This window comes from Bos grunniens, chromosome 5 (assembly GCF_055505025.1).
Source record: "Bos grunniens cultivar Pamir isolate PY7600 chromosome 5, Bosgru_T2T1.0, whole genome shotgun sequence".
In the NCBI taxonomy this organism is placed as follows: Eukaryota; Metazoa; Chordata; class Mammalia; order Artiodactyla; family Bovidae; genus Bos; species Bos grunniens.
In genome coordinates, this window is record NC_141169.1 from 120,020,001 (window position 1) to 120,035,998 (window position 15,998).

Sequence of the window (15,998 nt, forward strand, 5' to 3'; positions counted from 1 at the left end):
ACTCTGGTCCAAGCTAGTTGTGCTCTGGTTCCTACAGTCTCTCCCCAGCTGTGCCCTGAGCTGGGCTGGAATGAAGGGCTCTGAGACCCTGGGGTGTGAAGGAGGAGCAGCTGGTTCCTGCATCACCACCGGGAGGAAACATGCCCAGGGTAGTCAGCTGACTTTCCTCAGGGCCGAAGGGCTGGGGTCACTAAACTTCTTAAGAGGAAAGAGCAGGGACTGGTGAAAATGGTTTTGCACTCCCACCTGAGGGTGCTGTCTGCACCGGCCCTGGTACATGTCAGCGTGGAAACCTGAGTTCCCGCCAACTTGTTAGGGATACATGTTCCTTCAACCTATATGACTTATACCATCTAAATAGGGGTAACAAATAGCCCTCACTAAGCAGTTAGAAGGTAGGAAATGATGGGCTGGTGGGGTGACTGCCATCTCAACAGGTAGCTTCTGACTCTGGGCCCGGAGTGGCTGCTCCGGCTCCTGCCATCATATCTGCAATTCATTTGACTGGAAGGATGGACAGGGCAAAGGGACTACATGCCCACTGTTTTGAAGATCATCGCCCCAAAGGGGTGTGCATCCCTTCTGCTCATGGGGGCCCAGACAGTCGCATGGCCACACCTGGGTCATCCCTTGCTAGGCAGCCGTGTGCCCAGGTAAACTTGGGAGCATCCACTAGATGGAGGGGAAGTGGGAGACTGTGGGTTGGTGGTGAGCCAGCAGCCACTGCTCTGTGTTCCCCCTCCATGGGCATGGGTGGTCTGTCCTGGGGAGCTGGAGGGCAGGGTGAACACCAGGGTGAACTTGTTTGCACTTCTCAGTGTGGGCATTATTTCCAGGGGCCAGCCTGTAAGTGGGGGGGACACGGAGTGGCTTTGGTTGGTCCTCTCCTGCTGCCCCTGCGTCTCACCAGACACGTCTACCCCGGGCCAAGCGTCTGGGTTTGCACGACAAAGCGCGTGGTCACCCTCACCAGGCCCGCTCCGCGGTGCTGCAGGGCCGGCCTGGGGGCTCCAGACGCAGGGGCCCCGGGAGGAGGGGTGGCTCCCGGTCAGCCCGCCTGTTTGCCGAGAGGCGCTGGGCCCATCTCCCCTCTTCCACGGTTCAGCCTCCTGCTTTGTTTTGCAGAGTCTGTCTCTCCTCCCAGCAGAGCTGGAAGCAGGTATCCTGGTGACTGTATATTGAAACAGCTGATGTTGCTAAAAAAAAACAAACAAAAACACCCCTTGACCTCACATGCCGCAGATTAGTGGAGTGTGGGTGGGGTCAGCCCTCCCTGGCCCTCCCCAGGCCCAATCAGGAGCAACTCGGAGGCAGCTGGGCAGGGGCAACATTTGGAGCCCCTCTCCCCAGGCAGTCACCCCACCGGCCCCTCTGTTTCATCACCAGCGGAGGACACTGCCCTCGACCCAGGACGCTGGACACTGACCCCTCCCCGCCAGCGCCCAGGATGCCGCTGGGGGGGCTTCCTAGACGCTGGGGTGGGGGTGGGGCTTTGGAGAGCGGATGGCCTCTTTCCCACCCCCTAAGGAGACACCGCTGGGAGATCTCACTTCTGTTTCAAACCAAAACAACAAAAAAATACAGAAAGATGAAAATCTGAAAGTTTCTCCTTATTTCAGCTAAAACAAACATTTTAGAGTTTGAGGTATAAGATAAGTCATATAAAGTCCCTGGGTTATATTAAAAATAAACCCTCGGTGCTAATTATAATTATTGTTTCCTGTTAAGGATGCACAAAGGTATCCGTGTCCACGTGCGTGTCTGACTCTTTGGGATCCTATGGGCCGTAGTCTGCCAGGCTCCTCTGTCCGTGGGATTCTCCAGGTAAGAGCACTGGAGTGGGTTGCCGTGCCCTCGTCCAGGGGATCTTTGTGGCCCAGGATGGAGCCCAGGTCTCTTATGTCCCCTGAATCAGCGGGCAGGTCACCAGTGCCACATGGGAAGCCCCCTGTGTGCTTATATCTATTTATGGACAAAATACCAAGCGCTGCACGGACTCGCCCTGGCGCTGTTCTGACGCAGAAACACTTGTTTTGAGTCTTTGCTGTAAGAGTGTTGCATCACCCACGTGTGCCTGGTTGGTGGAGCCAGCTCGCTGGGTTGGCCGCCTTCCCATCGGCCCTCACACAAGGTCAAGTGCACTGACCGCTCACAGGGTCACAGGCACAGAAGGGAACCACGACCTGCCAGTGAGCCCCAGGCGGGCGTGCTGGAGAGACGGGGCGTGAGATCTGCTCCTGCCTTCGTGTGGCCACAGCCCCTGTGGCATCGGGCCCCCGTCACTGGAGGTCACGCCCTTCACCAGCTCTCTGCCTGGGCCCCCCGTGCCCGCAGCCATCCCTGCGAAGAGGCCTGGCCTGGCCTGTGCGTCTCCTTCGCTGTCCACGCTGCCTCGCGTGGGCTCCTGTCCTACTGCTGCATCTGATTCTCTGGGGGTCATGCTCTCTTTCATCACAAGGGGCATTAAGGGGGGTGGCGTCGAGAGGAAAGCCTGCACCCCGCTGCTTCCTCGGTGACATCAGGAGAGGGACACAGACGTGGCTGCCCAGATGCGGTGAGCACACGCACCCACTGCACCCCGGGCACCTGAAGGCCACGTGCACAGGAACTGGAGCCTTGGGGGCTGCGCCTCCTGTGGGAAGTAGGCTGGTGGAGAACCCAGCCTCCTTGTGCTCCAAACACCACTGAAATCCTGTCTTTAGGGGTCACAGCTGCCTGCAGCTGATCCTGTCACACTGCTTTTGCTAACAAAGATCCCCCAGGACAGCGCAGCAGGCCCAGAATTACTCAGGGGCAGAAATGGGCGTCCCCGAGGCCGAGTTCCCATCCAGTTCTGAGATTCCTTCTGCTCCAAGTGACGAGGGACCCGCAGGTGGCCCTGGAGGTGTGGCACACCCACCCTGCAGCGAGCGGTCCACTCCCTGGATAGAGACGAGGTAAGCGGGTTTCTGGCCACCCGGTCTGGGCCTCTGGGAGAGGAGATACTCCCCGAGCTGTCCCTGAACTGACCTCCGGGAACTGGGCCTCAGGCGGCAGGTCAGGCTGGGAGGGGGCCACCCTTAGTGTCCCTGAGCACTTCCTCCAGGGCAGCTTCTGCGGTCACTGAGGGGCCAGACCCGGTTCTGGGTGGGGATGCCCACAAAACATGTCTATCTGTCCATCCATCATTCATTCTGTTCATCCATCCATCCGTCATTCATCCATCATTCTATCTACTCACCATCCACCCATCCATCCACTCACCCATCCATCCATCATCCATCCATCTATCCTTCCATCCATCCACTCACCCATCCATCCATCCATCCACCCACACATCCATCTATCCTTCCATCCATCCACTCACCCATCCATCCATCCATCCATCCATCCATTCATCCACTTATCCATCCACCCATCCATCCATCCAGCCAGCCAGCCACTCATCCATCCATCATTCTATCTACTCACCATCCACCCATCCATCCATCCACCCATCCATCCATCATCCATCTATCTATCCTTCCATCCATCCACTCACCCATCCATCCATCCATCCATTCATCCACTTATCCATCCACCCATCCATCCATCCAGCCAGCCAGCCACTCATCCATCCATCCACCCATCCACCCACCCATCCATCCATCCATCATTCATCCATCATTCTATCTACTCACCATCCACCCATCCATCCATCCACCCATCCATCCATCATCCATCTAAGTATCCTTCCATCCATCCACTCATCCACCCACCCATCCATCCATCCACCCACCCATCCATCCATCCACCCACCCACCCACCCATCCATCCACCCACCCACCCACCCACCCACCCACCCATCCATCCATCCACCCGCCCACCCACCCATCCACCCACTCATCCATCAGACACTCACCACCATCTGTGCTCTGTCGGCTGTGCTTCACCCTGGGGCAGTGCCACACCTCTGCTGTCCAGAAAGACCTTCACACCTCCCAGCTCCACTGACCCTAAGTGGCTTCTCTGAATTACTAAGATGGATCTCCCTGATTTCGGATGCACTCAGCAGTAAACGGCAGCTTGCAGCAAGCGGCAGCTGGAAGCAGGGTCTTAGTTTCCAGGACTGGGAGTCCTAAACACTAGACCGCAGGGCCCAGCAGTTAGGGCTGAGGTCCTGGGTCCTCGCTTGCCTAGTCAAGAACAAATTCAGGCAAGGAGGCAGAAGGTACAGAGTAAAGAAGTTTATTGAAAATAAAATTACATGCGGAAAGATACACTGGCAAGCTCAGAGAGAGTTGCGCCTTTGGGAAGTTTAAATCCTTTATAAGAGGGCAGCTTTTCTAGTCACTGTCTTCCCTCAAGCCAATCTTCTTGCTTTGCGGCCTTGTTGGTTACTTTGTCTCAGGACCCACCCCAGGGGTGCACACCCATCCCTCAGCCAAGACGAATCTCGAAGTAAAGGCTTCTGGGAGGAGCAAGAGTCATTATGGCCTGGAATTATCCTCTGACTTTTGACTTCAAGGAGCCTTTCTGCACGTGTGTGCTGTCTCTCTTGCTCTAAAAGAAAGCCGGGGAGCGGAGATCTCTTAATCCTTTACTCGGACAGGGTTTTGCCTCTCTTTGCCCTTGCCATGATTGTTACCTTGGGAAGTTTACAAGAGGCGAAGACTGAGTATTAACCCTGTTTTTGTTGCTACTTCCGTTTTGGAGGGCACACAGGAGGCTGGCTGTAAATTCCTTGACTGGAGCTCACCTCTCTCTTGCCTCAGGGAATGCAAACAGGAGACTAGTTGTAAACGACCAACCTGGAGCCCATCCACCTCCTTACCTCATCCCCACACCCCAGTTTTCACATAAAGGGGATGGGAAGTAGAGATGATGCCCGATCTCACAGCTAGTCAGGAAGGCCTGATTCTGAGCCATTTGGTTTGGACCAAAACTCAGTGGCTTTGTCCTGCATCACATAGACCCATCCTTCAGTGATGTAGGAAATGCCCACTGTGAGCCTGGGGGTCCAGGTGGATGAGGAGACCCCTCCCGGCTGCACCCACACGAGTCCAGGAAGGGCCCAGAGGGACAGGGTTCTGGGAGGGGCGGCAGGACAGCAGGGGCTTCTGGGCATTTTTAGGACCTGGGAGGGGGCCGGTGGGATAGGACGTGGGAGGCGCTGAGGTCAGGAGGGGGCAGGAGGGCAGTGTCAGACGCCAGGTGTGCAGGGATCCTCAGGGGCTCAGAGACCTGTGGGCGCCTCCTGTGAGCCCCGCTGGGCTGTGTGGACGTCACTGATAGGATCCTCCTACTATAAAGAGCTTTAGAACCTAACAGGTAAGTGCCACGTGGGTGGAGTCATAGTCAGGGATGCACGCAGATATACAATCTCAACCTTAGACCACGCAGGAGGGCGCGCGGCCCTTGGAAGCCACAACCCAGACCAGCCCAGCTGGTTGGTTCCAGTTAATTCCACTGATTGAGAAGGGTGCGTGCAGCCCCGGCCCGCGGTGAGGTCACCTGTGCACTCAGGACAGCCCCTTGGAGAATGGGCTCGGGAGGGACAGGTTGAGGATGAGCACAGGACAGGCGGTCCAAGGTGGGTTAGGGGGCGTGGGGTGGGGGCGGTCCAGGCGCTGAGGAGCCCACACAGGAGAGAGGGACAGAGCGATGGGGGTGCGGGGCGGGAGAAGCGGGGCCCCGCCCCCAGGACAGACGAGGGCGGGTGGACGTGATCCTGGGAGAGACGGCCCTCAAGGCGCAAGCGGCTGGCCTGGTGGGAGGGACGTCGGGCAGACCCTGAAGTGACGGGTTTTGACAAGAGATGGGCAGGATTAAGAGCCAGGAGCCAGAATGGCGGGGATGGGCTCTGCGAGACCTCCGAACAGCTGCGGGTGAAATACGTGCTCCAGGCCCTAAAGGAGGCGATGACTTCGCCCACATCCCGACTGCCCGGTGTCCAGGAGCCGCCAGCACCCGCTCCATCTAATGAAGATGCGGATGCTGGCGGGGGCAGAGGTTTCCGTCCGGGGGCGGACGACAAGCTCACTTTTCTTCTCGGCAGTGAAATGGGAAAGCGTCAGTTTTCCACTCTTTCCAAGATGAATGTCCCCACCTGAGGCTGCCTGGGGCTTCAGCGCCTGTCTGCCTAACAAGCAATGCCATCTTGAAAGGTCCTCGTAACAGAGACGTTCAACCCGCGGCACGCGTGGTCCTGCACCCCGGGAGGCAGCGCCCAGACGCAAGGCGACAGCCAGTCCCCGATTCCCCCCACCCAAAAGAGACACTCCGGCTGCAGGCGTCACACAGTGGGGAGGGGGTCCCCAGCTGAATGGGAGGTTGCAAACCCCCAAATCCTTGGCTGTCTCCCGATGGAGCCTGCGAGGCGGCCCCACGCAGAGGGGGTCTGACTTGCTCAAGTCAGACAATAAATGGCGTTTGAAAAATTAGTCCCACAGGTCAAGTGAGAGCCTCCTTCAAATGCCCATCACTTCACACTAACCGCTTCGGTTTCCTCTGAAGTTATTATATTCGCAGCCCTGCGGATGCATCTCAGGCAGAACAAATGGGCGGCGTCTCCGCAGCATGAAAGGCGGTAAAATCCGTCACGGCGGCAGGCGGCCGCAGCCCGGCCTCCCGGCCCCTGAGGCTGACAGCCGCCTTTGCGTGGATTTGAACGTGGACAACCGGGCTTGTCCAGGATGGAGCTGGGAGGGAGACACACGCACGGCCTTTCCCGCCAGGCCCGAGGCGGGCAGCGGGGCTGAGTGGAGTCTAGAAGGTTCTGGGGCGTCCTGCCCTGTGCCTGGCAATGCTGGGGCTCCTGCGGGGTCCCGGGGGTCCTTCTGGAGAAGGTCTGGATGCAGTTCCTGGAGGCGGCTGCCTGGGAACTGGCCTAGCCTTCCCAGGACCCTTCATGTGGTGCCTGGTTCAAAGGAGACTGAGTCCCCCACCTGACTCTGTGCCCAGGAGGTGCTGACCCCCAGGGAGGGTGCAGCATTCTTGCAGAATGGTTTTGTAGGGTTTTGTACCCAGATCTGGGACCAGGGTAACAGAGGGCTGTAAGCCTTCTTGCTGTGATGGTTTTGTTTGAAGCCCTTTTCTCTCTCCACCAGCCCCGCAAACCCAGGGGGCTTCCCTTCTCAAGGGTCCGGCGGCCAGAGGTCTGGGGGGTGAGTATCCTGGGCCTCAGAGGGCCTCGAGCCCTTTCCTCTCCATACACATGGCCGGAAGACGGGCTTCGGGCCTCCTGTGTGAATCCAGCCTGGGATGCGCCTCCCGGAAGCCTCTCCTGAAGCAGACACGTGGTGGGGCAGGGCCCCTGGGACCCCGCTCAGAGAGCAGGCTGGGCCTCCCCGCACCCCTTCCATCTCCCCGGTGCCCCAAGCCCGCTGCTTCTGCCAGGCCCTGGAGGTGGGGGCTGGTCCCTGCCGACAGGGGCCATCTGTTTGTCTCTCTGATTCCCCCATCTGTCTCGTCCCTTCCTTCTGTTAGCAAAGCGTTGGCCTGTGCTCCCTCCAGGACCAAACTTGACCATCCGTAACCCCCATCATCCTGTCTGCCCCACTTCCCAGGAGAGGGGGGCACAGTTCAGTTCAGTTCAGTCGCTCAGTCGTGTCCGACTCTTTGCGACCCCATGAATCGCAGCACACCAGGCCTCCCTGTCCACCACCAACCCCCGGAGTTCACCCAGACTCACGTCCATCGAGTCAGTGATGCCATCCAGCCATCTCATCCTCTGTCGTCCCCTTCTCCTCTTGCCCCCAATCCCTCCCAGCATCAGAGTCTTTTCCAGTGAGTCAACTCTTGCCATGAGGTGGCCAAAGTACTGGAGTTTCAGCTTTAGCATCATTCCTTCCAAAGAAATCCCAGGGCTGATCTCCTTTAGAATGGACTGGTTGGATCTCCTTGCAGTCCAAGGGACTCTCAAGAGTCTTCTCCAACACCACAGTTCAAAAGCATCAATTCTTCGGCGCTCAGCCTTCTTCACATCCAACTCTCACATCCATACATGACCACAGGAAAAACCATAGCCTTGACTAGACGGACCTTTGTTGGCAAAGTAATGTCTCTGCTTTTGAATATGCTATCTAGGTTGGTCATAACTTTCCTTCCAAGGAGTAAGCATCTTTTAATTTCATGGCTGCAGTCACCACCTGCAGTGATTTTGGAGCCCAAAAAAATAAAGTCTGATATGGTTTGCACTGTTTCCCCATCTATTTGCCATGAAGTGATGGGACCAGATGCCATGATCTTCGTTTTCTGAATGTTGAGCTTTAAGCCAACTTTTTCACTCTCCACTTTCACTTTCATCAAGAGGCTTTTTAGTTCCTCTTCACTTTCTGCCATAAGGGTGGTGTCATCTGCATATCTGAGGTTATTGATATTTCTCCCGGCAATCTTGATTCCAGCTTGTGTTTCTTCCAGTCCAGCGTTTCTCATGATGTACTCTGCATACAAGTTAAATAAGCAGGGTGACAATATACAGCCTTGACGTACTCCTTTTCCTATTTGGAACCAGTCTATTGTTCCATGTCCAGTTCTAACTGTTGCTTCCTGACCTGCATACAGGTTTCTCAAGAAGCAGGTCAGGTGGTTTGGTATTTCCATCTCTTTCAGAATTTTCCACAGTTTATTGTGATCCACCACAGTCAATAAAGCAGAAATAGATGTTTTTCTGGAACTCTCTTGCTTTTTCCGTGATCCAGCAGATGTTGGCAATTTGATCTCTGGTTCCTCTGCCTTTTCTAAAAGCAGCTTGAACATCTGGAAGTTCACAGTTCACATACTGCTGAAGCCTGGCTTGGAGAATTTTAAGCATTAGTTTACTAGTGTGTGAGATGAGTGCAATTGTGCGATAGTTTGAGCATTCTTTGGCATTGCCTTTCTTTGGGATTGGAATGAAAACTGACCTTTTCCAGTCCTCTGGCCACTGCTGAGTTTTCCAAATTTGCTGGCATATTGAGTGCAGCACTTTCACAGCATCATCTTTCAGGATTTGGAATAGCTCAACTGGAATTCCATCACCTCCACTAGCTTTGTTCGTAGTGATGCTTTCTAAGGCCCATTTGACTTCACATTCCAGGATGTCTGGCTCTAGGTCAGTCATCACACCATCGTGATTATCTGGGTCGTGAAGATCTTTTTTGTACAGTTCTTCTGTGTATTCTTGCCATCTCTTCTTAATATCTTCTGCTTCTGTTAGGTCCATACCATTTCTGTCCTTTATCGAGCCAATCTTTGCATGAAATGTTCCTTTGGTATCTCTGATTTTCTTGAAGAGATCCCTAGTCTTTCTCATTCTGTTGTTTTCCTCTGTTTCTTTGCATTGATCGCTGAAGAAGGCTTTCTTATCTCTTCTTGCTATTCTTTGGAACTCTGCATTCAGATGTTTATATCTTTCCTTTTCCCCTTTGCTTTTTGCTTCTCTTCTTTTCACAGCTATTTGTAAGGCCTCCCCAGACAGCCATTTTGCTTTTTTGCATTTCTTTTCCGTGGGGATGGTCTTGATCCCTGTCTTCTGTACAATGTCACGAACCTCCGTCAATAGTTCATCAGGTACTCTATCTATCAGATCTAGGTCCTTAAATCTATTTCTCACTTCCACTGTATAATCATAAGGGATTTGATTAAGGTCATACCTGAATGGTCTAGTGGTTTTCCCTACTTTCTTCAATTTAAGTCTGAATTTGGCAATAAGGAGTTCATGATCTGAGCCACAGTCAGCTCCCAGTCTTGTTTTTACTGACTATATAGAGCTTCTCCCTCTTTGGCTGCAAAGAATATAATCAATCTGATTTCGGTGTTGCCCATCTGGTGATGTCCATGTATAGAGTCTTCTCTTGTGTTGTTGGAAGAGGGTGTTTGTTATGACCAGTGCATTTTCTTGGCAAAACTCTATTAGTCTTTGCCCTACTTCATTCCATATTCCAAGGCCAAATTTGCCTGTTACTCCAGGTGTTTCTTGACTTCCTACTTTTGCATTCCAGTCCCCTATAATGAAAAGGACATCTTTTTTGGGTGTTAGTTCTAAAAGGTCTTGTAGGTCTTCATAGAACCGTTCAACTTCAGCTTCTTCAGCATTACTGGTTGGGGCATAGACTTGGATTACTGTGATATTGAATGGTTTGCCTTGGAAACAAATAGAGATCATTCTGTCCTTTTTGAGATTGCATCCAAGTACTGCATTTCGGACTCTTTTGTTGACCATGATGGCTACTCCATTTCTTCTGAGGGATTCCTGCCCACAGTAGTAGATATAATGGTCATCTGAGTTAAATTCCCCCATTCCAGTCCATTTTAGTTTGCTGATTCCTAGAATGTTGACATTCACTCTTGCCATCTCTTGTTTGATCACTCCCAGTTTGCCTTGATTCATGGACCTGACATTCCAGGTTCCTATGCAATATTGCTCTTTACAGCCTCGGACCTTGCTTCTATCACCAGTCACATCCACAGCTGGGTATTGGTTTTGCTTTGGCTCCATCCCTTCATTCTTTATGGAGTTATTTCTCCACTGATCTCCAGCAGCATATTGGGCACCTACTGACCTGAGGAGTTCCTCTTTCTGTATCCTATCATTTTGCCTTTTCGTACTGTTCATGGGGTTCTCAAGGCAAGAGGGGGGGCGCAGCGGCTTTCAAAATCGTGACTTGCAGCCCACCCTGAGAGAGAGGACGACCGTGAATTCAGTTTGCATCCTTTCCTGTTAATGTCGCAGCATCTGGGTGGGGTGGGGCATGGGCAGGGCGGGGGCGTGGGCGGGGCGGGCAGTCGTGGGTGGGGCGTGGGTGAGGCATGGGCGGGGGCGGGCGTGGGCGAGGGAAGGGCGGGGCGTGGGCGGGGCAGGACTGGGTTGGGAAGTCTGCAGCCGTGGGCATGGGCAGGGTAGGTGTCTGCAGGGTGAGATGCTGTTTTCTCACTGGAGATATGCGCTCCTTCCCCCAGGCAGTTTTAAAATTCTAATCCTTCATATTCCGAGAAACATGATGATGAGAAACACACATGAATTCGCCCTCGGCAGCTCAGTCTCTGTTCCAGAGAACTCGGAGTTTTCTGAGGCAGCTCCATCCACAGGTGACAAAGGGCTCCTCACTGGGCGGCCAGGGCCTCCTGGTGGCACTGGGCTGGCCCCCGTCTCGCCAGATGGGCCAAGGACAGTGTCACACAGACTCGCGGACCCAGCTCTGGGGACAGGGGCCACCGATGAGCTCAGCCACGGGGGCTACCCTTGGGGGCGACTGGCCTCGGGACGAGCCGCCTGGGACCCAGGCCCTGGGGCGTGTCTCTGAGTGCCAGGCCGCCTGCTCCTCCCCTTTCCTGACTGCACTCTTTGGAAGGGAGCCGCTGCAGCCAGCCCACCTGGCAGCAGGGTGGGGGTGGGGAGAAGGCTCTGCCTGGCTCTGCCCGGCTCTCAGCCCCTGGTGAGGACACCCCGCTGGCCGCCCCGGGCCACCTGCTCACTGCTAATCCTCCCTTCCCAGGTAGTCTCGGCTTCCCTGGGGAGCGGCTCAAGGGTAAAGGGTCCATGAAGCAGGAGACTCAGGCTCGATCCTTGACTCAGGAAGATCCCCTGGAGGAGGAAATGGCAGCCCACTCCAGTGTCCTCGCCTGGGAAATCCCATGGATGGAGGAACCTGGCGGGCTGCAGTCAGAGTTGCAAAGAGTTGTTCACGACTAGCACACGTGCACACCCCACCCCTTGGATTTTGCTCTACTTTCTGCCTGGGTCTCCACACAGCTGATAGGACACCCGAGGCCCAGCGCACATCTAGACACAGGTGGGGACTTGGCGGGAGCCTGTGAAGTCCCTGACAGGGAGGCGCTCCAGCTTCTTCAAGTCGAGGGCCCTGAGAGGTCAGAGACGCCCTTTGTATGCCCAGCACAGAGGCAAGGTCGCGGGCGCCCCCTGCCTGAGACTGGCCGTCTTGGTGGCGACAGGAGATGGATGGGGTGACGGCGTCAGGGGAGGCAGACGATGGGTGTGTGCGGCGTCGTCTCCACAGGCGGAAAGGCCCCCACTCTGTCCTTCCCACCGCCCCCCAACTGCCCTGACCAGAGCCGCGTGGCTCTGGCCGATGGGAGAGCGTAAGCCGTTAAGGAGAACCATGAGACTTGGGGGAGAGCGCACCGTCCCTCCAACTCCTCCAATGAAGAGACGGATCCAGTTGGCAGACGATTAGGATGCTTACATGGAAATAAAATAAAACCCAGAATTCCTTGATGACCCGGGCTCTCTCGCTTAACCCCGTTCCAGCGCAGCTTCAGTGTTCCATTTTTTTAATTGCTTATTGGAAAATGAAACACCTTCTGCCCATTATGCTCTGGAATGGAGCCCGTCTGGGGGCAGAGGGCAGCGGGGGCACGACTGTTGCGGACGCATAGGGCAGCTTCCTGCCCGCCTGGGAGACCCCTCATTCTCTGCGTGAGAGGAAGGCAGGGCTCTCTTCGTGGTGACTGAGCAGAACTCAGCATCAGACCCCGGATCCTGTGCCCGGGTGTCTCAGGACACACGGCGTTGTCCAGGGCACCCGGGCCGCGGGAGGCTGAGCCCAGGAAGCCCACCACCCTGTGTGTTTCTGAAGCTCTCAGCAGCTAAGAGATGTGCATAAGATGACACGTGTTTTAGGCGGAAAGCCTGAGACTGGGGACCCTGGGGTGGGGGTGGGTGGCCGCAGTCCAGCCCCCTTTGGGGAACAGGCCTTGGGCTCCAGGGAACACGGGCCAACTCTTTGTGAAGTGGTATCACCTCCATATGGGTGGGACTCTGGTCCTCCACCAGGACTGGGGACCAAACGCACCGACGGAGACAGTCAAGGGCACAGCCTCATTTCCTCACCACAGTCTGGAGGCAGACAGGCCTCAGGGGAGGGCCTGGGAGGCCAGCCCTGCACCTGACCCCAGGCTCCCCACCCTGCTGAGCTCACAGAGCACCCACCACGTCCAGGCAGAACCTCTGAGGACCAGCCGTGGCCACAGTGACCCCTGCGGTGGCCCAGTGCCTCACTGTGAGGTGTGGTTGCCGTGGTGAGGACGCTGCTGGGCCAGGAGGACGCTGCTGGGCCGGTCACAGCCCGTCCACGCCCGTGCCCAGGTGGACCCTAAGCCCAGTGTCCTCCCCCCGCCTCCTCTCGTCCACTTGTCCAGAGCCCACGGCAGCCTGTGTCCTGCACAGACTGGTTAGGACTCCGTGGGAACGGCACAGCGTTGCTGGGACCTACAGGGCCCTGGGTCTGGACCGACCAGGGACCACTTGCATTCTTCCTTCAGGAATTGGCCCCCCAGAGAATCTGAAGAAGCCCCTCTCCCCTCCTAACGCCTGGGCTGAGTGGCCGGGAGTGGGGGCCCCCCCGGGGGTGGGGGGCATTGCAGAGCCGGGGCCAGAACTCCAAGGGCAGTGCGGACTGAGGTGCTGGCGGAAGCACGGGCCTGGGGCTGGGCTGAGGGCCCAGGAGGCTGCTGTAAGTCCCGTCCTTGGGGCGCCAGGGCTGGAGTCTGAGAGCAGAGGCTCTCTCAGCAGTGGGGCTGTTCCCAGGCGAGGTGAGTGGGCAGGAGAGGCGTGAAGGTGGGCGGCTTCTGTAACGAGGGTCCTGGGGCAGAGAAAGGCAATCAGAGCGGGCAGCTGTCGGGGGTCCCGTGTGGGGGCACCGGGGCCCTCACTCCGGGCCGGGCAGGGTCCCCGGCCTGCGTCCCTCCCTGGACCGTCAGGCCGCGGGGCCGGGGCAGCACCTCGTCTGTGGTCCTGATGAGCTGCAGCCGCACGGAATACGGGGAGGACGGTGGATTGCAGCCACGGCCGACCCTGCTCCGCTGCAGTGGCCCTGTGGGCCGATCCCTCGGCCTGCCCTCTGCTGGGATCTTCCCGTCCTGCCCTGTGGAGGCAAACTCATTTGGAAAGAAAGTCTTGGCAGAAAAATTCGCTAAGGGGAAGCGAGGGTTCCACTAGCCCAGTAGGCCGATGTCCTTGTACAAAGGGGAAGTTTAGACCAGAGACAGACACACGCAAAGGCAGGATGTGTGGAGCTGGGAGGAAGACCATCCATGTGTCAGGAAGTGCCTGTGCAGAAGCGGGAGTGGGGATGGGCCGGACCTCCCACAGCCCGAGGGACCCGCCCTGCCCACACCGGGTTCTGGACAGCCAGCCTCCAGACGGCGGGGGAACTCGATTCTGCTGTTAAAGCCCCTCAGTCTTCGGCCTTCGTTACGACAGCCCTAAGACACAAACACAGATAAATTGGGGAGGAAATTCGCATCTTATAAATGTCATCTTCCAGTCTGAACAAGATAAATCTGTCTGCGTTTACGTCTTCTTCATTGTCAATCACCTTTTACAGTTTCTATCATAGAGACCTGCACATCTCTCCTCAGATTTATTCCTCCATGCTACGAATGTAATAAAAATTTGGTTCACACTGGAGAGAATCTGCCTGCAATGCCAGAGACTTGGGTTCAATTCCTGGATCACAAAGATTCCCCTGGAGAAAGGAATGGCTACCCACCCTGGTGTTCTTGCCTGGAGAGTCCCATGGACAGAGGAGTCTGGCGGGCTACAGTCCATGGGTCACCAAGAGATGGGCACAACTGAGTGACTAACACTTTTTCACTTTTTCATGCTATGTATTTAATGAAATTTCAAATAGAAATAGTATTTAAAATTTTTCCTTTTCCTTTCTTTGTTTCTAATGTATAGAACTGTAATTGAAATTTGTAACTAATACATCTTACAAAGTTGAACTCCTTTATTTTTCTTCTTAAAGCTATGAGTATTGTGATGGATTTTTAAATTCTTGGTAATGATGTATTATTGCCAGATATACTGGAGGATTTTACTTGCTAGTATTTTGTTTGGAATTTTCTGCTCCGCTTTCACTGGGAATAGAGGTCTCTAATTCTATTTCCTTGAAATATCTGTGTCGGGTTTTAGTATCAGACCAACACTAGACTTGTAGATTGAGTGCGGGAGAGTTTCCTTCTTTATTCTTTTGAAGAGTTTCTGCACAATTGGTGTTATTTCTTAAATGGATGTTCGAAGGCTGTAATACAGCATGAGTTTCTAGACACTTTTTTTGTTGTTGGAAATGTTTTTTATTCACATTTTTTATTTCATTTGTTAGTTTTGATAAATTGTGCTTTTCACATATTTTTTCCACCTTAGCTAAGTTGTACAATGTATTGGCAGAAGTTGTTCATGATATCTTTCTATTATACTTTTATTGAGTGGCTAAGTCCTTTCATTCTTGATGGGTAATTTGTGTTTTGTAACATTTTAATTCATTAACTTATCTAGGAGTTTATCAATTATACTTATTTTTTCAAATAACCTTCTGACTCTGTCCATTTTCTCCAGTGTCTGCTTTTTTTTTTTTTTAATTTCATCCATTGCTACTGCGATCTTGAATATTTTCTTTCTGCTGTTCTTTGGTTTAATTTGCTTTACTCTGTGTGTGTTGTGTGTTAGTCGCTCAGTTGTGTCCAACTGTTTGCGACCCCATGGACTGTAGCCCACCAGGCTCCTTTGTCCATGGGATTCTCCAGGCAAGAATACTGAAGTGGGTTGCCATTTCCTTCTCCAGCTTTATTCTGTAATTCCTTTAAATAACATTACATATAATTGAATTCAGCATTTCTTCTTTATAAATTGAAAAATTTTTTTCTTGTTATTCTGTCTTGTTTCACTACACACCTTTTATTTTTTAATGCGATTTTTAGAAGTTGCACTTTAAATCTATAGAATTCCCTCTAAGTACAGACATAAAGAATCTGCCTGGAATGCGGGAGACCCAGGTTCAATCTCTTGGTCTGAAAGATCTCCTGGAGAAGGGAAGGGCAACCCACTCCAGTATTCTTGGCTGGAGAACTCCATGGACGACGGAGGAGTCTGGCAGGCTACAGTCCACGCGGTCGCAAAGAGTCAGACACAGCTGAGTGACTAACTCTTTCACAGAGTTAACATCCCTCCTCCCTGATTTGTTTATGCTTTATGTTCATTACTACTGGGCTTAATTTCTTTTAGTATTCCTTTGGATTTTCCTCTCTGGCTCATGAAT